Genomic DNA, 19263 nt, shown 5'->3' with positions numbered 1-19263 from the left:
TGCACCGGTACCGGCCCCACAGGACGTGGCGGCTGCAGAGGTACTAGCTGAGTTGGAGCATGATCTAGAGCGTCTGACGGTGGATATGCCTGAGACTACTATGGATGATATTCCTATCAGACTTCAGCGCTATGTAGTCGCGGTCCCTGGACCATTTAGGAGATTTTTGCGTAAGGTAGCCCGTGCAGTGGTGTCGTATAGGGAGCACCACCAGTGATTGGCTAGTCACTTTGTAGACACATGTGACATTTTTTACTTTTTGTACTTTATCATTTTTGCCGATCATAAGGTGTTTTTCAACCTATGATCGAAGACGATGTATATTTTTTGACACACTCCTATCTATATATATATCACTATTACCGGCTTATCTTGTTTAACATGTATGATGAAATGTTTTTAAATTTACTTGCATGATTATCGTAAATGTCTGTCCAACACTCGAGAAGCAATTGCATCTGCTAATGTATTTAAAGACCTTGGAATATGCTGATATTCAATGTAATCAAATTCACGTTCCAAGAGACGCACTCTCAAAAACAACCTTAATAACACAGGATTTCTAATGGCATAAACTCTATTAAGCTGTAATACAACAAGTTCAGAATCTAACCTCACTATCAAACGTCGAATTCCAAATGAAATAGATTCGGATAATAATTCAACCACTGCACTGTATTCTGCCATGTTGTTCGTTGTTTGACCGAGGCTTACCCCATGCATAGAAACTAACTCGTCAGAGGGTGAATAGATGACCCAAGCTGCGGAAGAGATATTCCGTGTACTACGACAAGCACCATCAACAAATCCAATGTATGTTTGGAGAGGCGTTGACATCTGCAATATCAAGAGTAAAACCAAGATAAGCCAGAATAACGACGAAAAAACACACTCGCTAAGCTAAGCACACTGACTAACTAACAAACATACTAGCTAGAAAGAAAACCTAACCTAACTAAAACTTCTCCATACCCACCATTTAAGCATAATACCTCTTTAAGTAAAGTCCATTTCTTGGTTTACCCAAAGAGTCCCCATCAAAATCTACCAGCTCATAAGCCCCTTTTGCTAGCTTTCGCTTTACAATATAGGGTCCATGCCACATAGGAACGAATTTTCCAGCACCTAGCTTATCGTTAGCTTGATCATATAAAAGTACTAGGTCTCCCTCCGAAAAACTTCGAGGGGTCACATTTCTATCATACTGAGCTTTCATTCGCTTCGCGTGAGTCTCGATTGCCAATGCAGCGTCACGTCGAGTCTCATCTAATTTAGCTAAGTACAATAAACGTTTCTCCTCTTCGGAAGTAGCTGGGAGTAATTCGACAGCCATTTGAAGTGATGGGATTTCGCATTCAATGGGTAACACAGCTTCCAAGCCATAAACTAGCTGGAAAGGAGTGAACCCTGTTGAGGTTTTCACTGAGGTTCGGTATGCCCATAGCGCTGAAAATAACATGTTGTGCCAATTCGACCGATGAATACCAATGGTTCGTCGGATCATGATAACCATAACTTTGTTGATAGACTCAACCAAACCGTTGGCTTGCGGATAATAAGGAGTGGAGCTATCGTGGCGCAAACCAAGCTGGCTTGTAAGCTCAGTCATCATGATGTTTCGAAAATGGCTCCCATGGTCAGTAATGATTGCTTGTGGGACACCAAACCTAGTTATAATATGATTGAATACGAAAACTGCAGTTGTTTTGCCGCTTGCGTCGAATGTAGGCATCGCCTCGGCCCATTTAGTGAAATAATCAACCGCGAGGATGATATACGCATGCCCCCCGGCCGAGTGAGGGTTACAAGTAATAAAGTCGATACCCCATTTGGCGAATGGACCAACGGCAATTATAGGGTGGAGAGGAGCAGGTGGTGCGCGCATCTTTCGATCAAACACTTGGCAGTTGTGGCACTTCCGGACTGCAATGATACAATCTTTAAACATAGATGGCCAGAAGTAACCAGCGCGCAACACCTTCTGAGCTGTGGCATACCCAGACATATGACCGCCACATGCTCCAGAGTGACAATCATTCAAAACCCTCTCAGCCTCTTCGTGAGTTAAACAACGTCGAAAAACTAAGTCTGCCCCCCGGCGATAAAGTGTATCTCCAATAATTTTGTATTGCTGGGATTGAAACTGAATTTTTCGACGTTCCGCCTTTGAAGCTTCAGGCCGAAAGGTTTGGGTTTGGAGATAGATGATTATATCCCCGTACCACGGATCTAAAGTACTGATAAGAAACAAAGATTCGTCCGCAATGGACTCCTCTGCCACAGTCTCTGTGTCAGTACGCGGGAAATCACACATCAATTCCGCAAAAACTAAGGATTTCTTAGACTTGGACTTCTCGAACTCCAAGTTGAACTCTTGCAGGATGACGATCCATTTAGAGTACTTGCCCCCTAGCAGTTGTTTTTTCAAAATGTAAATCATAGGGTTGCAATCCGAAATAACTGTAGTTTTACGGAGAAGAATGTAGTGACGAAAATGCTGGACAGCTTGAACGGCTGCCAGGGCCAATTTCTCCACATGCAAATATTTTAGCTCAGTGGGATTTAAGGTTCTACTGAGATAATATATCACATGCTCTGCTCCGAATTCATCTTCTTGAACTAACACCATTCCAATGGTGGAATGCGAAGCTGCGAGGTATAAGAAGTAGTCCTGGTTGTAGTTGGGAGGATGCAACAACGGTGCATGGGTCAACGCGTGTTTAAGTGCATCAAAAGATTGTTGGGCAATCTCGTCCCAAAAGAATTGAACGTTCTATTTCAACAACCGTGTAAAACCTTTAGTGACCTCGGCGTAGTTTGGGATGAATCGGCGTAAAAAGTTCGCTTTCCCTTGCAAACTTTGGAGTTGGCGCAAACTCGAAGGAGGAGGCAATTTGATGATAGCCTCGACTTTCGAGGGATCGACGCGAATGTCGGCTTTTGAAACAACAAATCCCAGCAATCGACCTGTTTCTATACAGAAAACACACTTGTGGGGATTCAACCGAATTCGATAATGCCTACACCTCATAAAGATTGCTCGTAAGTGGACAAGGTGATCAGCTCGATGTAATGAATGAGCAGGCAAATCATCGAGATACGGTTGCACAATGTGCTTGATGTCATGAAATGCGTAAGACATCGCCCGTTGAAAAGTGGCCCCGGCATTCTTAAGTCCAAAAGGTAATTTGCAATAAGCAAATGTCCCCCATGGACAAATGAATGCCGTTTTTGGTTGGTCGGCAAGTAGAATATTGATTTGATTATAGCCCGAAAAACCATCCATGAAGGAAAACATTTCACTTCCGGCACAATCATCAATAATTTGATCGATATAAGGCGTAGGATAGTTGTCTTTTGGACAAGCTCGATTGATATCCCTATAGTCGATACAGATTCTTATTGTTCCTTGTTTCTTATTGACCGGAACAATATTCGATACCCAATCCGTTAACGGGATCGGATAAATGAAACCTGCTTTCAATAGCTTTTCGACTTCTGCTTTAATCGCAGCCGCTTTTCGAGGGTGAATCTGACGCAACCGTTGCCGGACGGGTTTAGCATCCGGGTAGGTTTTTATTTCATGAACAACAATGGCAGGATCGATTCGCGGCATTTCCTCGTAAGACCAGGCAAACACATCGCGGAATTCTTGGAATAGGGCCTTGTAAGTTTGGATTTCATTGTCTGTACATGCGGCACCTATATGAATGTTCTCCTCAATTCCGGGCTTCACTGAAATATCAATGGGAATAGTACGAGAAATATTCCCTAAATTCAACTCTGAATCAGAATGTTTCGTTGGATCCTGAGCGTCTTTGACATATTCAGCGGTAAAGATAGATGAAAAATCATTTTCAAATGCATCATCCTTAGGTAAAAACGAAGATCTGTGATGGAGATCCTCCCATGGTAGATCGTCTACACTTAGGATTTCGCGAAGTTGTTCGTCAGATGACACGACTTCGGGAAACGCTATCCGTTCTAAGGTTGAGGTGAAAAGTGATTCTTCACTGACCACATTCATTTGGTCGATCTCGGTTGAATGAGAGTCGGTAAAAGACATGAGAGCTTCATAAGCAATTTCATATGGACTCAAGGGCATAGCATCACCGAATGAGTCTATCTCAGAGTCAGATGGGACAATCCAAGGATCATCATAAATAATGTTTTCTGATGTAATCATATGAATTGTTGCAAATGAAGGTTCTACGCTGAGTGGAGGGAGAGGAAAAGTTCCCAGTAAACCGGAATCCTTAACTAAACCTACACCAACGTCCCTATAAGGGATTGTCGTCTTACCGACATGCTGGATACTCTCTGAAGAGGCTGGGTCGGATGAAAAGTATGTCAGCTGATCAATAGTCACGATCTTACCGTTATGTGGAAACTTAATTACTCTGAAGACCGATGAAACGACCGCTGTCATAGCATATGACCAACTTCGACCCAAAAGAAGGTTGTAGTCTAGAGGGGCATCAACCACTTCCACATCCAGACTAACGGTTTTACCTTCTACCCCTATAGGTAATTCCTGTAGAATACCAAACGGACGGAACCCACGGCCATCAAAGGCCTTAAGGATGGTGGGGGATTGGTTCAACGAAGGAGAACCAAGGGATCTCCAACATTGAATCGACATAATACACGTAGAAGCTCCCTCATCAATCACAGTCCTATGAATGGGTCTGTTTTTTACTATCACTGGAATTTGGAAAGCCATTTGATGGGGGAGACGCGGTGTACTATTTTCTAGATCGAAGATTATTAGATTCGGGTCCTGAACATCAACAGCTCCTATAGCCGACAAAAGTAATTTTCGTTGTGCTGGACATGATTGCAGCACTTCTAAAGGCATCATTGCTGAGGGTGAAACAGATAAGTCCTCAACAATGTTGTAATTCTGGGCCGCTCTCGCATGTGGATTGAAAGCAGACCTTTGAAGTACAACCTTGGCGGGCGGTTTAATTACTAAGTCCGGGTTAGGTTTCTCGATCTGTAGTGGATCGGAACCAGGAGCTGAGGTTGATGGGTTAGAGTGAGAAGATTCTGCTTCCTTACCATCAACAGGATTCTTACTACCATAATCTTGCGATCGAGTCGCAATCCTCACATGAGACATCATCAAAATGGGTTCTTCACTGGCATTCGAGGAAGAACCTATCATCTTATTCTCTTGCTCCGGAAATGGATTTTTTAACACAGCAGGAGTGGGAGAACCTTTGACTATTTTCACAACCTCGGCCCGATGAGGGCAATCTCTCGTAAAATGATCCTCTTCACAAATAAGACAAGGATATCGAGGTTTGCGCTTTTCGTCATTGGTTTCCGACTTTTCCGTTTTCTCCTTCGGAGCCTTGTCTGCTTTAGCCTTCTTCTTTCCTTTCTTCTTTCCACCGTTTTTTGATTTGGCCGTAGATGACTCTACAGCGTGAATATCGGCGGTAAGTTCAGGAGAAGACTCTCCTGTCGGGGAATCGGGCAAAGTGATAATAGGAGTAGTTGAAGCCTTGGAAGACTTCTTCTTGCTCTTTGTATTCACGATACCAATCATACCATCAGCGGCATGAGATCCCAAAGGAGCAGCAGCGATTTGATTCGACTTTGGAAGATCCGGAATTTTCTCGTGTAATGTACCTGACTGAGTGTAAACTAAGTCAAGGTATTGTGCCTGAGCAATGACTTGCTCCTCAGTAACTACTCCGGCCTTAGCTACATCTTCAGTAATCTTCGGTAATAATGATTTAACAAACCATTCAGCTAAGATTTGGTCCGGGATAAAAACTTTCACCAACCTTCTTCGACGTCTCCACTCATGAATGTGATCAGAAATATACGTGGACGTCGATTGTTTTAGTGAAGTTAATAATTCCGTGCCGTTATCGTATCTGACCGGCAACTGAAAGTGAGTTAGGAACGAGGTAGCTAACTGGCTAAAATTGTAAAAAGAGGCCCGTGGTAACTCAATGTACCACTTGGCTGCGAGACCAATGAGTGTACGCTGGAAAAGACGTAAGCGGATCGAATCATTCGAGATAGAATTTGAAGCACACCAGAGGTGGTAAGTCATCACGTGATTGGACGGATCCTCTCCAGACTTACCTTCGAACTTGGGTATATCGCTGGGCAACTTATTTGGCATTGGCGGCCAGAACGGAAGATATTGAATTGGATCGTTCGTTAGGCGCGTCAAGTCTGGTAAATCCAAAGTTGCAATAAACGGTAACTGCCGGTTAGGATCTCTAAAACTCTGGGTCACAATACCGGCCCCAGGAGGAGGATATCCGGGATAACTAGGAACAGGAGTCGCATTTGGGATATTATATCCTCCTGGAAAACCAGGATTAACCGGACCGTACTGGGGTTGCTGAGGTTGTTGATAAGTATACCCAGGATACGGTTGATACTGGTAAACTGGTTGTTGGGCAGCAGGCCCGTATTGGTACTGTCCCTGGTTCTGTTGATACGTATACTGTGGTTGAGCTGTTACAACAGTACTTAAACCAGGCTGCCCTACAGGCATCTGGACCGTGGTTTGAACCGTAGATCCAGACAACGGTACAGATGTCTGAGGGGTGGTTGCAGAGACAGTAGAAACCGGAGCTGTCGATACTCCAGAAGTAAGCGTGATAGATGTGGCGGTAGTTGCAGCAGCCGTTTGAGATGGAGTACTAGGTGCGATTGGCGGCTGAGTAACTATCGAAGTTACATAAGTTTGAACACTTGACTGGACAGGTTGTGGTTGCTGGGGTGGACCAGAAACTACGGGTTGTCCAGCTTGAGGTACCAACTGTATACTTGGCTGCCACACCTGTTGACCCTGTGACGGATCCCACACTAACATTCCAGGGTATTGACCCGTAACAGGTTGAGGATACTGAGATCCGTAGCCGGATTGAGGATAGGATTGATAATTGTAAGGTGCAGTTCCCATACCTTGACCATATGATTGAGCTTGAGGTGGTTGATAACCTTGACCTGAGTATTGACCTTGAGGTTGATAACCTTGAGGTAAATACGGGTACTGGGGTTGACCTTGACCTTGAGGTTGGTACCCTTGAGGTTGATACCCTTGGGGTTGCCATCCTTGAGGTTGATATTGATACTGAGGTGGACCCTGGGGTACATATTGGGCTGGGGTTGACCTTGAGGCATGTATTGCACCATAGGTGTATACTGACCTTGAGGTTGTCCCCCAGACCCAGTTTGTGTACCTTGAGGTTGCCCCCCAGGCGGAAATTGACCACCTTGAGGTTGGGAAGCGGGAACTGAACCTGACATCATGTAAATATCTCCTACACCCAATGGTACATTACCACTGTTTCCAGTTAATAACCCATGATCAATAGGATGAGGAGATGCCCCCGCAAAGGTACCAGAAAGTGACTGATACCCAGGGGGAACAGAAGGACCGCCATGTATAAAAGATTCAGAACTTTGAGAAAACACGGACGACGGACCAGCCATAGTTACAGGAGTGTGAATACCTCCAGGTGGAAAAGGAGTACGAGGTGTAGAAAAACCTAGCCCAAAGTTGTCTAAATGATTAGTTAGCGCAAGATACCAAGTAGTACTTCTAGGAGGGCTGTAAAAGATAGATTCACGCTCCCTTAGATCAAGGGTAAGTTGATCTTCAGGATTAGAGACGCCTATTTCTTCCTCTGGAACAAGTTCTTCAATAGCAATCAAACCAGTAGGAAGATTTTCGGTGATAATTCTTTCTATTCTCGGTGAATCAGGAACACTAGAAGTCGGAGTAACAGGTTCAGATATTTCTGGTTCTTCGCCTGTATCACTAGCAGACGAAAAACTACCAACAAGCTCAGAAACTGTAACAGCTTCGGGATTATAACCTGTCTCTAAGCCTTGGTAATCTGAATGGACTACCAAGGAAGATTCTCCTTCTTTAGGTGAACCTACTCTACTGCCACTAGGAGTTACAAGGACCTTCAAACCTTCTAGATGACTGGGTTCGTCTCGAGCAGGTTCACCCCTAAGTCTACGGGATCTTCTCAACAATTCGGCCACAGAAACAACTTCAGGAGACTGGCCCCGAAGTCTACGGGACTGTCTCGGTAATTCTGCCACAGCTAAAAATCTTTTAACTACTACACACGAAAACAAAATAAAAATTTCAAATCAAACCACCTAAAGTCTCTAAAGAACCAAACAAATTTGAATCACACGTCTAAAGAATCTAGGGCGTCAAACCAAACACAAACAATAGCCTTCCAGACCGAAAGCGCTAGTTGGTGATGAAGCCCAACATCGCTGGATTTAGTACAGAAGTGGCGGGTGGAATAGTTACCCCGGCAACCTGCTTAATGAATAGACTGGACCAAGTTCCTCCACTTTAACCGTCTCGAGTGAAGTGAACCCCCCAAAAAATCCAAGTGAGTCTAGCCGACGTCTGCTCCAGGTACAGTGGGATCTTCCCTCCACCGTCACCTCGGTAGAATCCTAAAGATAATGGTCACTAAGGTTACCAACCGCAACAAATGCACCTGGGGGAACAGTCTAAACTCCGACAGCACGCAAGGGCAGAGTATCAAGCTCAATCCCCTTGCCGGTTCCTTGAGAACAATCCAAGGTTTACCGACAAGTGACCCCTGGCTCCTCGACAATGGTTAATCCGAGGTTTACCGTTTGTAATACGTGCATGTCTGGTGTCGTTCCCAACGAGGGAGGATTGATCCCCTCACTGGTTCGGACACGAGCTCGTGCTTCTCCTTTAAGAGGAGCTTTCCCAGAGTACAAATGAGACAATTGGATTTATTCTATCACAAGATAAGCTACTTGTTTGGTTTTGTTGTCTTGGAGAGTTAATTACTCTCCTACTCCAAGACACTAGCCTGATCTAAATTGGTGTTTCAGAGCCCTAGTAAATAAAAGTTACTACGTTGATTTTACTTTAAGCGTTAATTTTATGGTTTTTCTTTAAAGACAAAAGGTAGTGGAAGTGAAACCAATGGTGTGTAGACTCGACTCAAACCACTACAAAGATGCACCTAAGATGATTTACGCTACTTTCCTTTTTCAATGAAATTCTTAACTAAGAGAGTTGAGAGAATGCAAATTTTAGAGAAAACAACTTCCTTAGAAAAGACAATCAAAGAAACAATTCTCTTTTTCTTTTCAAGCATGCAAACATGACCACTCTTTACGTGCACGAAAAACTCTTTTTCTTTCAAAACTTTTCAAAGCTACTTGAAACAAAACTTTTCAAAGGAGATGTTTTTGTATTTTCTCTTTTTAATAAAGCATATAAACCTATCTTAACAAAAAACAATCTCAAAAGCTACAAAAACTATGAAAACTTGACTCATAAGTAAATCAAAAGGGAAATTACTCTAAGCAAACCCAACAAGGCAAAAGCTTACAAAGATGATTCTAGGTTATTTTACTTGACCAAAATCAAATCAAGGACCAGCTAATGCAGAATCAAAAGACTAGTCAAAACAAAACTCAAATCTTTTTGTTCTTTTTGTAAAATGGAATTCAAGACTTAAACAACAAGCACTTCGAAATTGGCCCAAGAGACAACTCAATGGTAAGTTGCTCTCACAGATAGACTTTATGACAGGTCTGACTTCTTAGAATGCTGACAAAACCAGAGAGATCTAAGGCTTGACAACTTCTACCGCCAAAGTCACTAGAAGACCTACTCAAAATCAAACCCTAGGGCTTACACTTCGATGAAATCCACTAAAACACTCAATGCTATCGAAACAAGTTCAGGTGAAGATCATTGACAAGGGACTAATGAATCTGGGCAGTAAAAACTAAGAAAAAACAAAATCTAAGAGCAAAAAATGCAAAAAATGGAATTTTCTCAAATTTTAGCAGTGGACGCAAGCAACCCGTTAGCACAGGTGCGGGCCCGCTCTGTGCACACAGCAAAAGTGCGTCCAGGGACGCACTGTGCAGCACTCAGAGGGTGCGTCCTACTGAAAAACTCAAGAAAAACCAAAATGAATCTAATCCTAAGCTAACCCACCCAAAGACAAAGTCACAGAGCCAAAACCAGAAAAATAAACCAATTTTCTCAAAGCAAAGTTCACACAAAGGAAAAGACTTTTCTCATCAATGGAATCCCCAGCGGAGTCGCCAATTTGTCACACGGAATCAGTCAATAGTGTGGACACAACCGACCTTCCTAGAAGTCTAAGACATTCTAATGACAAACAAAACAAACTAGAGCTATCCTTCTCTAAACATGCATTATGATATGAGAAATCAAGTGTTTTGTTCTTACCTTTGTCCAAACGCTGTTGTAGAAGTCCAAGCTTTGTTGATCTGGATGAGCTCCTCCTTTTCTCCAAAACCTGCAATCACCAACAGTCAAACCATTAAATAGCACCTGATTATAACATAAAACAAAGCATATTCAACATATAGACCAAGGAGTACATGAAATAACTCATAAACAACAAGTTATTGAGAAGAATGGACTAATTTGCATTAAAGGTAATCAAAAGGAACCATTACAACCTGAGCCTTGGTGTTGTGCAAGCTCCTTCCAGGGTCCACAAGAGTCTTCCTTTACTTTGACAAAGTTCACCCACTTCCAAATAGAACAAGAAAAGATGGCAATCTCTCCTCACAAGCTTCTAAATGGGAATCCTAATTCCTGCAGCATTTACCCTTAGAAATGTATAGCTTTCAACCTCCTCTCCTTCTGGCCCAATGCCTGTATTTATAGTGCTCAAGAGGAAGTTAATCAGGTCCACCATCAATGGGATAATCCCCTCTTTGGATGGGATAGCTCCCCTATTGATGGGATAAGTTCCTCTTTGGTAGGAGTGCATGAACCATCTGGAGGCGCTCAATACACGTCGAACAACCTTCTAGAATGCTCTAGAAATGACCACAAGTGACTTTTTAAAGATGAAACTTGCGCATTTTAACCTTTTCAGGGGGACGCACCTGCCCCTTTACATACAGAGCGTCCAAAGACGCAGCTTTTGTGAACATTGGGTGCGTCCCCGCAGGTAAGGTTGAGAGAACCTGCGTCCCTAGAGATAGATACATTTAGAAAGACTTTCTCTCTTTTTGGAGTTTGACATGGAGAGCAGAGGCATAAGACTTTGCCTAAGAGGGTAGTATGACTGTTGATAGAGCCATCCTAACTGTAAATAGTCATGGTGACATTTTTTAGTGTAACAGGCGGCGAGGTACAAAAAGTAATCCTGGTTGTAGTTGGGAGGATGCAACAACGGTGCATGGGTCAACGCGTGTTTGAGTGCATCAAAAGATTTCTGAGCTATCTCATCCCAAGAGAATTGAGCGTTCTGTTTCAACAACCGTGTAAAACCCTTTGTAACTGTCGTGGCGGAAAAAGTCGTTTGTGCGGACACAACTGACCTCCCTAGGAGTCTAAACTCTCTAGCGACAAACAAGACAAAATGGAGTGATCTTTCTCTAAATATACCTTTTATAACATGAAAACTACGAGTGTTTAGGCTTACCTTATTCCAAAACGCTGTTGTTGTAGTCCGTCCTTGGCGATCCGGATGAGCTCCTCCTTCATGTCAATTCCTGCAACCACAAACAATCAAACAATTACCAAGCACTTGTATTTCATATAATAAAACATATATTCAACATGCAGACCAAGGAACACATGAAATAACTCATTAACACAAGCTATTGAGAAAAATAAACCAGTTTGTATTAATAACGAAACAAAGAAACTCTTACAACCTGGCCTTGGTGTTGTGCAAGTTCCTCCCAGGGTCCATCAAGGGTTTTCCTCTACTTTGACAAAGCTCACCCACTTCCAAGTAGAATCAAGCAAAGACAATCTTTCCTCACAAGGCTCTAAATGGGAGTCCTAATTCCTGCAGCGTTTACCCAAAGAAAATGTATAGCTCTAACCTCTCCTCCCTCTGGCTCAATGTCTTTATTTATAGTGCTGTAAAGAGGTTATTCAGGTCCACTATCAATGGGATCATCCCCCTCTTTGGGTGGGATAGCTCCCTTATTGATGGGATAAGTTCCCTCTTAATAGAGATACATGAACCAACTGGAGGCGCATCCATTTCATCAAACCGACCTCTAGAAGGTTCTAGAAGTAACCACAAGTAACTTTTTTAAGATGAAACTCGCGCATTTTGCCTTTTACAGGAGGACGCACCTGTCCCTTAACATACAGAGCGTCCATGGACGCAGCTTTTGTGAACATGGTAAGCGTCCCCGCAGGTAAGGCTAGAGAGAACCTGCGACCCTAGAGATAAACACATTTTTTACAAGACTTTCTCTCTTCTTTGAGTTTGAGATGGATAGCAGAAGCATAAGACTTGCCTAAGAGGGTAGCATGACTGTTGATTTGAGCCATACTAACTGTAAGTGGTCATGGTGACATTTTTTAGTGTAACAGATTGCCCCCTAAAGTGCGAAGCCTAGAATAGATTAGGGTTTTGTAATTCTAGGAAGGGTGAAGCGCTTTATCATTTCAAGGATTGTCTTGTGGATGACCTGGTTGGAACCTGCAATTTTCAACACAAAATACATGTATAAGATTATATCATCACTGAGGTAGGCATTCCCATACTCAGATTCAAAACTTTAACTAATGGACTAACTATTCTGATACAGGAATGATCTTGCAGTACATCATTTTTATAGACTTTTGTAGACGCAGTACGGACACAGCCATCTGTTTATGATTAGTCTACATAGACAATGAATACAAAACTCCTCGCAGCCTGGATGGTAGAAACTAGATCCAGGGTCTTCACTTCTACTTCCCGAATTGGTACGATTCTAACCATGTGATTAAATGATTTGATGTCGAACATGTTAGAAACCACTTGATTACCAGTCGATGATGTGAACTGTTAACAAGCGTGAGAGAGACCACCAGTAATGTCAATGGTTCTCAAAGTACCAAGCACAACCCGTGAAATGTGAATAGATGTTTTGATGTCGAACACTTCACGGAATCCTTTGATCGAAAGTCAATGATGTAAACTGACGTCAAAGGCGAGAAACCTGCCATTGATGCATGCAGACTTCAAGGTACTGTCGATTCCTAAGTCATCTTTCTAGATAATGTGTCGATGTCGATAGAAAGCGACTCGTTGCAGGCAAGCCTGCAACACGAAATCATTGTTCAAGTTGAAGAAATGTTGCTGTAAGGACTGACTCAGGGATGGTCAAATGGATGACAAGTATTTTTGCAGATGAAAGTTTTGCTTGCAGACCTCTTGAACACATAACGACACGACAGATGGCTTGGTGACGAATAACTCAAAGTTAATCCCCGGAACCAGGTTAAAGATTTTCAAAGTGGTTTGGTCAACTGTGAGGTAAAAGATTTCCCAACCCAGGTGAATGAAAAGTGTCGTGTTCAAGAGCGGTAATAAAGTTTCTTTTGAGACAAAAGGATAACAAATAGGTTCATTCTTCTCTCTTTTCCCCCACCATTTCTGGCAAGTACCTCTTTATTTTTAACAAGCTTGAGGAGGATAACATATGCTTGATTATAAGCTCATCCTTCGGACGAGTCCAACCTAGTTTAAATTCGAACCCTAGGAAGGAGTGGTTCGTTCCTGTTTGTAATTGAACAGGTCCTTTACTGTAAAAGTTTAACGAGCCCAGTATAGGAGAAACTCGGCGTTTTTCAATTTTAGAGAGTCTGAAAAACTTAAGGAAACTCCACGTTGAACTTTTTCGTAAATTTGTGTCCCTCAAGCCCGAAAAAGTATAAAATAATACCTGGGGGAACCGCTTGATCTTGCGACCAAGGAGTACTTTCATAATAGTGTCGTCGACCTGAAAAGTAAAAAGTGATCAAGGACACGTCGTTTTATTTCCTTATCGAGTTTGAAACGACAAAAACCCGGCAATCTTTTCCTGATTTTACGGTCAGAAAAGAGCTAAAAGGGGACCGTCTTTTAATTCCGTTTTAACGAGTGTAAAAGAAACGCTCGGCGATCTTTTCATGTTTTAGGAGTCAGAAAAGGGCTTAAAAGATGACTCTGATATTTTTATTTGTGAAAAATGACAATTTCCCTCGAAATCCCTTTGTCCTGCACAAAAGCAACACATTACTCATACCTGTTTAAAATGGGCAAAAATGCGTCGAAAAACATCTTTTCATGGTAAAAAATGAACTAATTCATCCAAAAAACCTATAAAAAGACCTTTTACCATGTCATTTTTACCGTTTGACTTTGGAGGTTGAAAAAGGAGCTTTTGACAAGAAACTTCCCGTGGTCGCTGCGGAAAATCTGACCGTCGGAATCGAACGCCGTCTCACCCAGGTATTTTACACATCCTACTCTGCATTTCTATCCGTTTAGAATTAATTTTTAGGTCTTAGTTTCATTTTTTGGGGGGGTTTTGGTTTTGGAATGCGCCTCTCGGCGGACGCAGGTGCCCTTCGGGTGACCTGCGTCCCCCGACTTTTTCTCATACGGGAAAACGGTCGGAAGACGCAGCCCGCCTTCAGGCCAGCCGCGTCCGGACGCCCTGTGCTACAAAGCCAGGGTGCGTCTTCCGAGAAGTGCGCATTTCAAAACCCCAACTCCCTCAAAAACCTACCAAAAATCCTCAAATCAATTTCTAATTGCTATTTTTGATATGCAGGGCATTAATCATGTTAGACTGGAGAGAAAGAGAGCATGTAGAGGAAGATGAAGCTGCAATAAATCATCAACCTTCCCTGGATGCCCTAAGAGCATGCGGATTATACAAATATTGGACCATACCGGGCATGAGGGGCCAGGTAAGATTCTTGGAATGGCTGGTTGAGCGATGGAACGTTCAAGAACAATGCTTTTACATAGGAGGGCACCAGCTCGAGATAGAGCCCTCGGATGTATACTTTCTCACTGGCTTGCCAAACAGAGGCGAGCAACTCAATCTTGCGGGGACTAGGCCGGGTGGCCAACCCCTTGATAGTCTCCGCGAGGATTGGTGCACACGTGGGGCTCACCATTCAAAAGGCATAGAGATAAAACACATCACTCTGCCTGAACTCAAAGTCATAGCGTTCACGGTCACCAGAATTTGCGGCGCGGCCGCTTTGCACATTGCTTCCGGATCCCAAATGCGGATGGCAATTGACTGTTACCAAGGCACCATTTTCAACTGGTGTGAAGCTGTGTCGGCTCATATGAAGAGCCAACTGACCAAGGCAAAGAACGGACGACTAAAGACTTTTGGATATGGGCCTATAGTCGTGAGCTTTGCCTTGGAGAGAGTTCCAATGCTGATCCCTCAGCAACTCACTGTTGATATCTCGGGTCCTCGGGAGCCAAAGCTGATACGATGGGTTGCGGTGATGGCCCGGCATCCTGACGAGGGTGCGGTAGTGGTTCGATTCTCAGATAGTTACTTTCACTGGTTAGAGGACCAGCTTTTTGTGATACAGGACTTTCCGTATGCCGGAATGGATTTCAGAGGTGATCCGGACATGGTTCTTCCACAGGGAGAACAATGGGATGACAGAGGTACTTTTATTTTCACAAGTTTTCTAATTATGTATTTTTTATTTTTCATATATATCGTCTTAAAACTAACAGTAAAACTTTCAAAATGCAGATGTTGGTCCACAGCGTCCAGCCAACCTCCGGCCTTATGATAGACTACATCCAGCTGCACCGGTACCGGCCCCACAGGACGCGGCTGCAGACGTACTAGCTGAGTTGGAGCATGATCTAGAGCGTCTCACGGCAGACATACCTGAGACTACTATGGACGACATTCCTATCAGGCTTCAGCGTTTTGTAGTCGCGGTTCCTGGACCGTTTAGGAGATTTTTGCGTAAGGTAGCCCGCGCAGTGGTGTCATACAGAGAGCACCACCAGTGATTGACTAGTCACTTTTGTAGTCACATGTGACATTTTTGACTTTTTGTACTATCATTTTGCCGATCATAAGGTGTTTTCAACCTATGATCGAAGACGATGTATATATTTTTGACACACTTCTATCTATATATATCATTATTACCGGCTTATCCTGTTTAACATGTATGATGAAATGTTTTTAAATTTACTTGCATGATTATTGTAAATGTCTGTCCAACACTCGAGAAGCAATTGCATCTGCTAATGTATTTAAGGACCTTGGAATATGTTGATATTCAATGTAATCAAATTCACGTTCCAAGAGACGCACTCTCAAAAACAATCTCAATAACACAGGATTTCTAATGGCATAAACTCTATTAAGCTGTAATACAACAAGTTCAGAATCTAACCTCACTATCAAACGTCGAATTCCAAATGAAATAGATTCGGATAATAATTCAACCACTGCACTGTATTCTGCAATGTTATTCGTTGTTTGACCGAGGCTTACCCCATGCATAGAAACTAACTCGTCAGAGGGCGAATAGATAACCCAAGCTGCGGAAGAGATATTCCGTGTATTACGACAAGCACCATCAGCAAATCCAATGTATGTTTGGAGAGGCGTCGACATCTACAATATCAAGAGTAAAACCAAGATAAGCCAAAATAACGACGAAAAACCACACTCTCTAAGTTAAGCACACTGACTAAACTAACACACTTGCTAGCTAGAAAGAAAGTCTAACCTATCTAAAAATTTCTCCATACCCATCATTTTAAGCATAATACCTCTTTAGGTAAAGTCCATTTCTGGGTTTACCCAAAGAGTCCCCATCAAAATCAACTAACTCATAAGCCCCTTTTGCTAGCTTTCGCTTTACAATGTAGGGCCCATGCCACATGGGAACGAATTTTCCGGCACCTAGCTTATCGTTAGCTTGATCATATAATAGTACTAGGTCTCCTTCCGAAAAACTTCGAGAGGTTACATTTCTATCATACTGAGCTTTCATTCGTTTCGCGTGAGTCTCGATTGCCAATGTAGCGTCACGTCGAGTCTCATCTAATTTAGCCAAGTACAATAAACGCTTCTCCTCTTCGGAAGTAGCTGGAAGTAATTCGACAGCCATTTGAAGTGATGGGATTTCGCATTCAATGGGTAGCACAGCTTCTAAGCCATAAACTAGCTGGAAAGGAGTGAACCCTGTTGAATTTTTCACTGAGGTTCGGTATGCCCATAGCGCTGAAAATAACATGTTGTGCCAATTTGACCGATGAACACCAATGGTTCGTCGGATCATGATAACTAGAACTTTGTTGATAGACTCAACCAAACCGTTGGCTTGCGGATAATAAGGAGTAGAGCTATCGTGGCGCAAACCAAGCTGGCTTGTAAGCTCAGTCATCATGACGTTTCGAAAATGGCTTCCATGGTCAGTAATGATTGCTTGTGGGACACCAAACCTAGTTATGATATGATTGAATACGAAAACTGCAGCTGTTTTGCCGCTTGCGTCGAATGTAGGCATCGCCTCGGCCCACTTAGTAAAATAATCAACCGCAAGGATGATATACGCATGCCCCCCGGCCGAGTGAGGGTTACAAGTAATAAAGTCGATACCCCATTTGGCGAATGGACCAACGGCAATTATAGGGTGGAGAGGAGCAGGTGGAGCGCGCATCTTGCGATCAAACACTTGACAGTTGTGGCATTTCCTGACTGCAATGATACAATCCTTAAACATAGACGGCCAGAAATAGCCAGCGCGCAACACCTTCTGAGCTGTGGCATACCCAGACATATGACCGCCACATGCTCCAGAGTGACAATCATTCAAAACTCTCTCAGCCTCTTCGTGAGTTAAACAACGTCGAAAAACTAAGTCTGCCCCCCGGCGATAAAGTGTATCTCCAATAATTTTGTATGGCTGGGATTGAAACCGAATTTTTCGACGTTCTGCTTTGGAAGCTTCAGGCCGAAAGGTTTGGGTTTGGAGATAAATGATTATATCCTCGTACCACGGATCTACAGTACTGATGAGAAACAAAGATTCATCCGCAATGGACTCTTCTGCCACAGTCTCTGTGTCAGCACTCGGGAAATCACACATCAATTCCGCAAAGACTAAGGATTTCTTAGACTTGGACTTCTCGAACTCCAAGTCGAACTCTTGCAGGATGACAATCCATTTAGAGTACTTGCCCCCTAGCAGTTGTTTTGTCAAAATATAAATCATAGGGTTGCAATCCGAAATAACTGTAGTCTTACGGAGAAGAATGTAGTGACGGAAACGCTGGACAGCTTGAACGGCTGCCAGGGCCAATTTCTCCACATGCGAATATTTTAGCTCAGTGGGATTCAAGGTCCTACTAAGATAATATATCACATGCTCCGCTCCGAATTCATCTTCTTGAACTAACACCATTCCAATGGTGGAATGCGAAGCTGCGAGGTATAAGAAGTAGTCCTGGTTGTAGTTGGGAGGATGCAATAACGGTGCATGGGTCAACGCGTGTTTAAGTGCATCAAAAGATTGTTGGGCAATCTCGTCCCAAAAGAATTGTGTGTTCTGTTTCAACAACCGTGTAAAACCTTTAGTGACCTCGGCGTAGTTTGGGATGAATCGGCGTAAAAAGTTTGCTTTCCCTTGCAAACTTTGGAGTTGGCGCAAACTCGAAGGAGGAGGCAATTTGATGATAGCCTCGACTTTCGAGGGATCGACGCGAATGCCGGCTTTTGAAACAACAAATCCCAGCAATCGACCTGTTTCTATACAGAAAACACACTTGTGGGGATTCAACCGAATTCGATAATGCCTACACCTCATAAAAATTGCTCGTAGGTGGACAAGGTGATCAGCTCGATGTAAAGAATGAGCAGGCAAATCATCGAGATAGGGTTGCACAATGTGCTTGATGTCATGAAATGCATAAGACATTGCCCGTTGAAAAGTGGCCCCGGCATTCTTGAGCCCAAAAGGTAATTTGCAATAAGCAAACGTTCCCCATGGACAAATGAATGTCGTTTTTGGTTGGTCGGCAGGTAGAATATTGATTTGATTATAGCCCGAGAAACCATCCATGAAGGAAAACATTTCACTTCCAGCACAATCATCAATAATTTGATCGATATAAGGCGTAGGATAGTTGTCTTTTGGACAAGCTCGATTGATATCCCTATAGTCGATACAGATTCTTATTGTTCCTTGTTTTTTATTGACGGGAACAATATTCGATACCCAATCCGTTAACGGGATCGGATAAATGAAACCTGCTTTCAACAGCTTTTCGACTTCTGCTTTAATCGCAGCCGCTTTTCGAGGGTGAATCTGACGCAACCGTTGCCGAATGGGTTTAGCATCCGGGTAGGTTTTGATTTCATGAACAACAATGGCAGGATCGATTCCTGGCATTTCCTCGTAAGACCAGGCAAACACGTCGCGGAATTCTTGGAATAGGG

This window comes from Pinus tabuliformis, chromosome 6 (genome assembly GCF_031772625.1).
Source record: "Pinus tabuliformis cultivar Carrire ecotype Pingquan chromosome 6, CPIR1, whole genome shotgun sequence".
In the NCBI taxonomy this organism is placed as follows: Eukaryota; Viridiplantae; Streptophyta; class Pinopsida; order Pinales; family Pinaceae; genus Pinus; species Pinus tabuliformis.
This window is presented reverse-complemented; position numbering follows the sequence as displayed.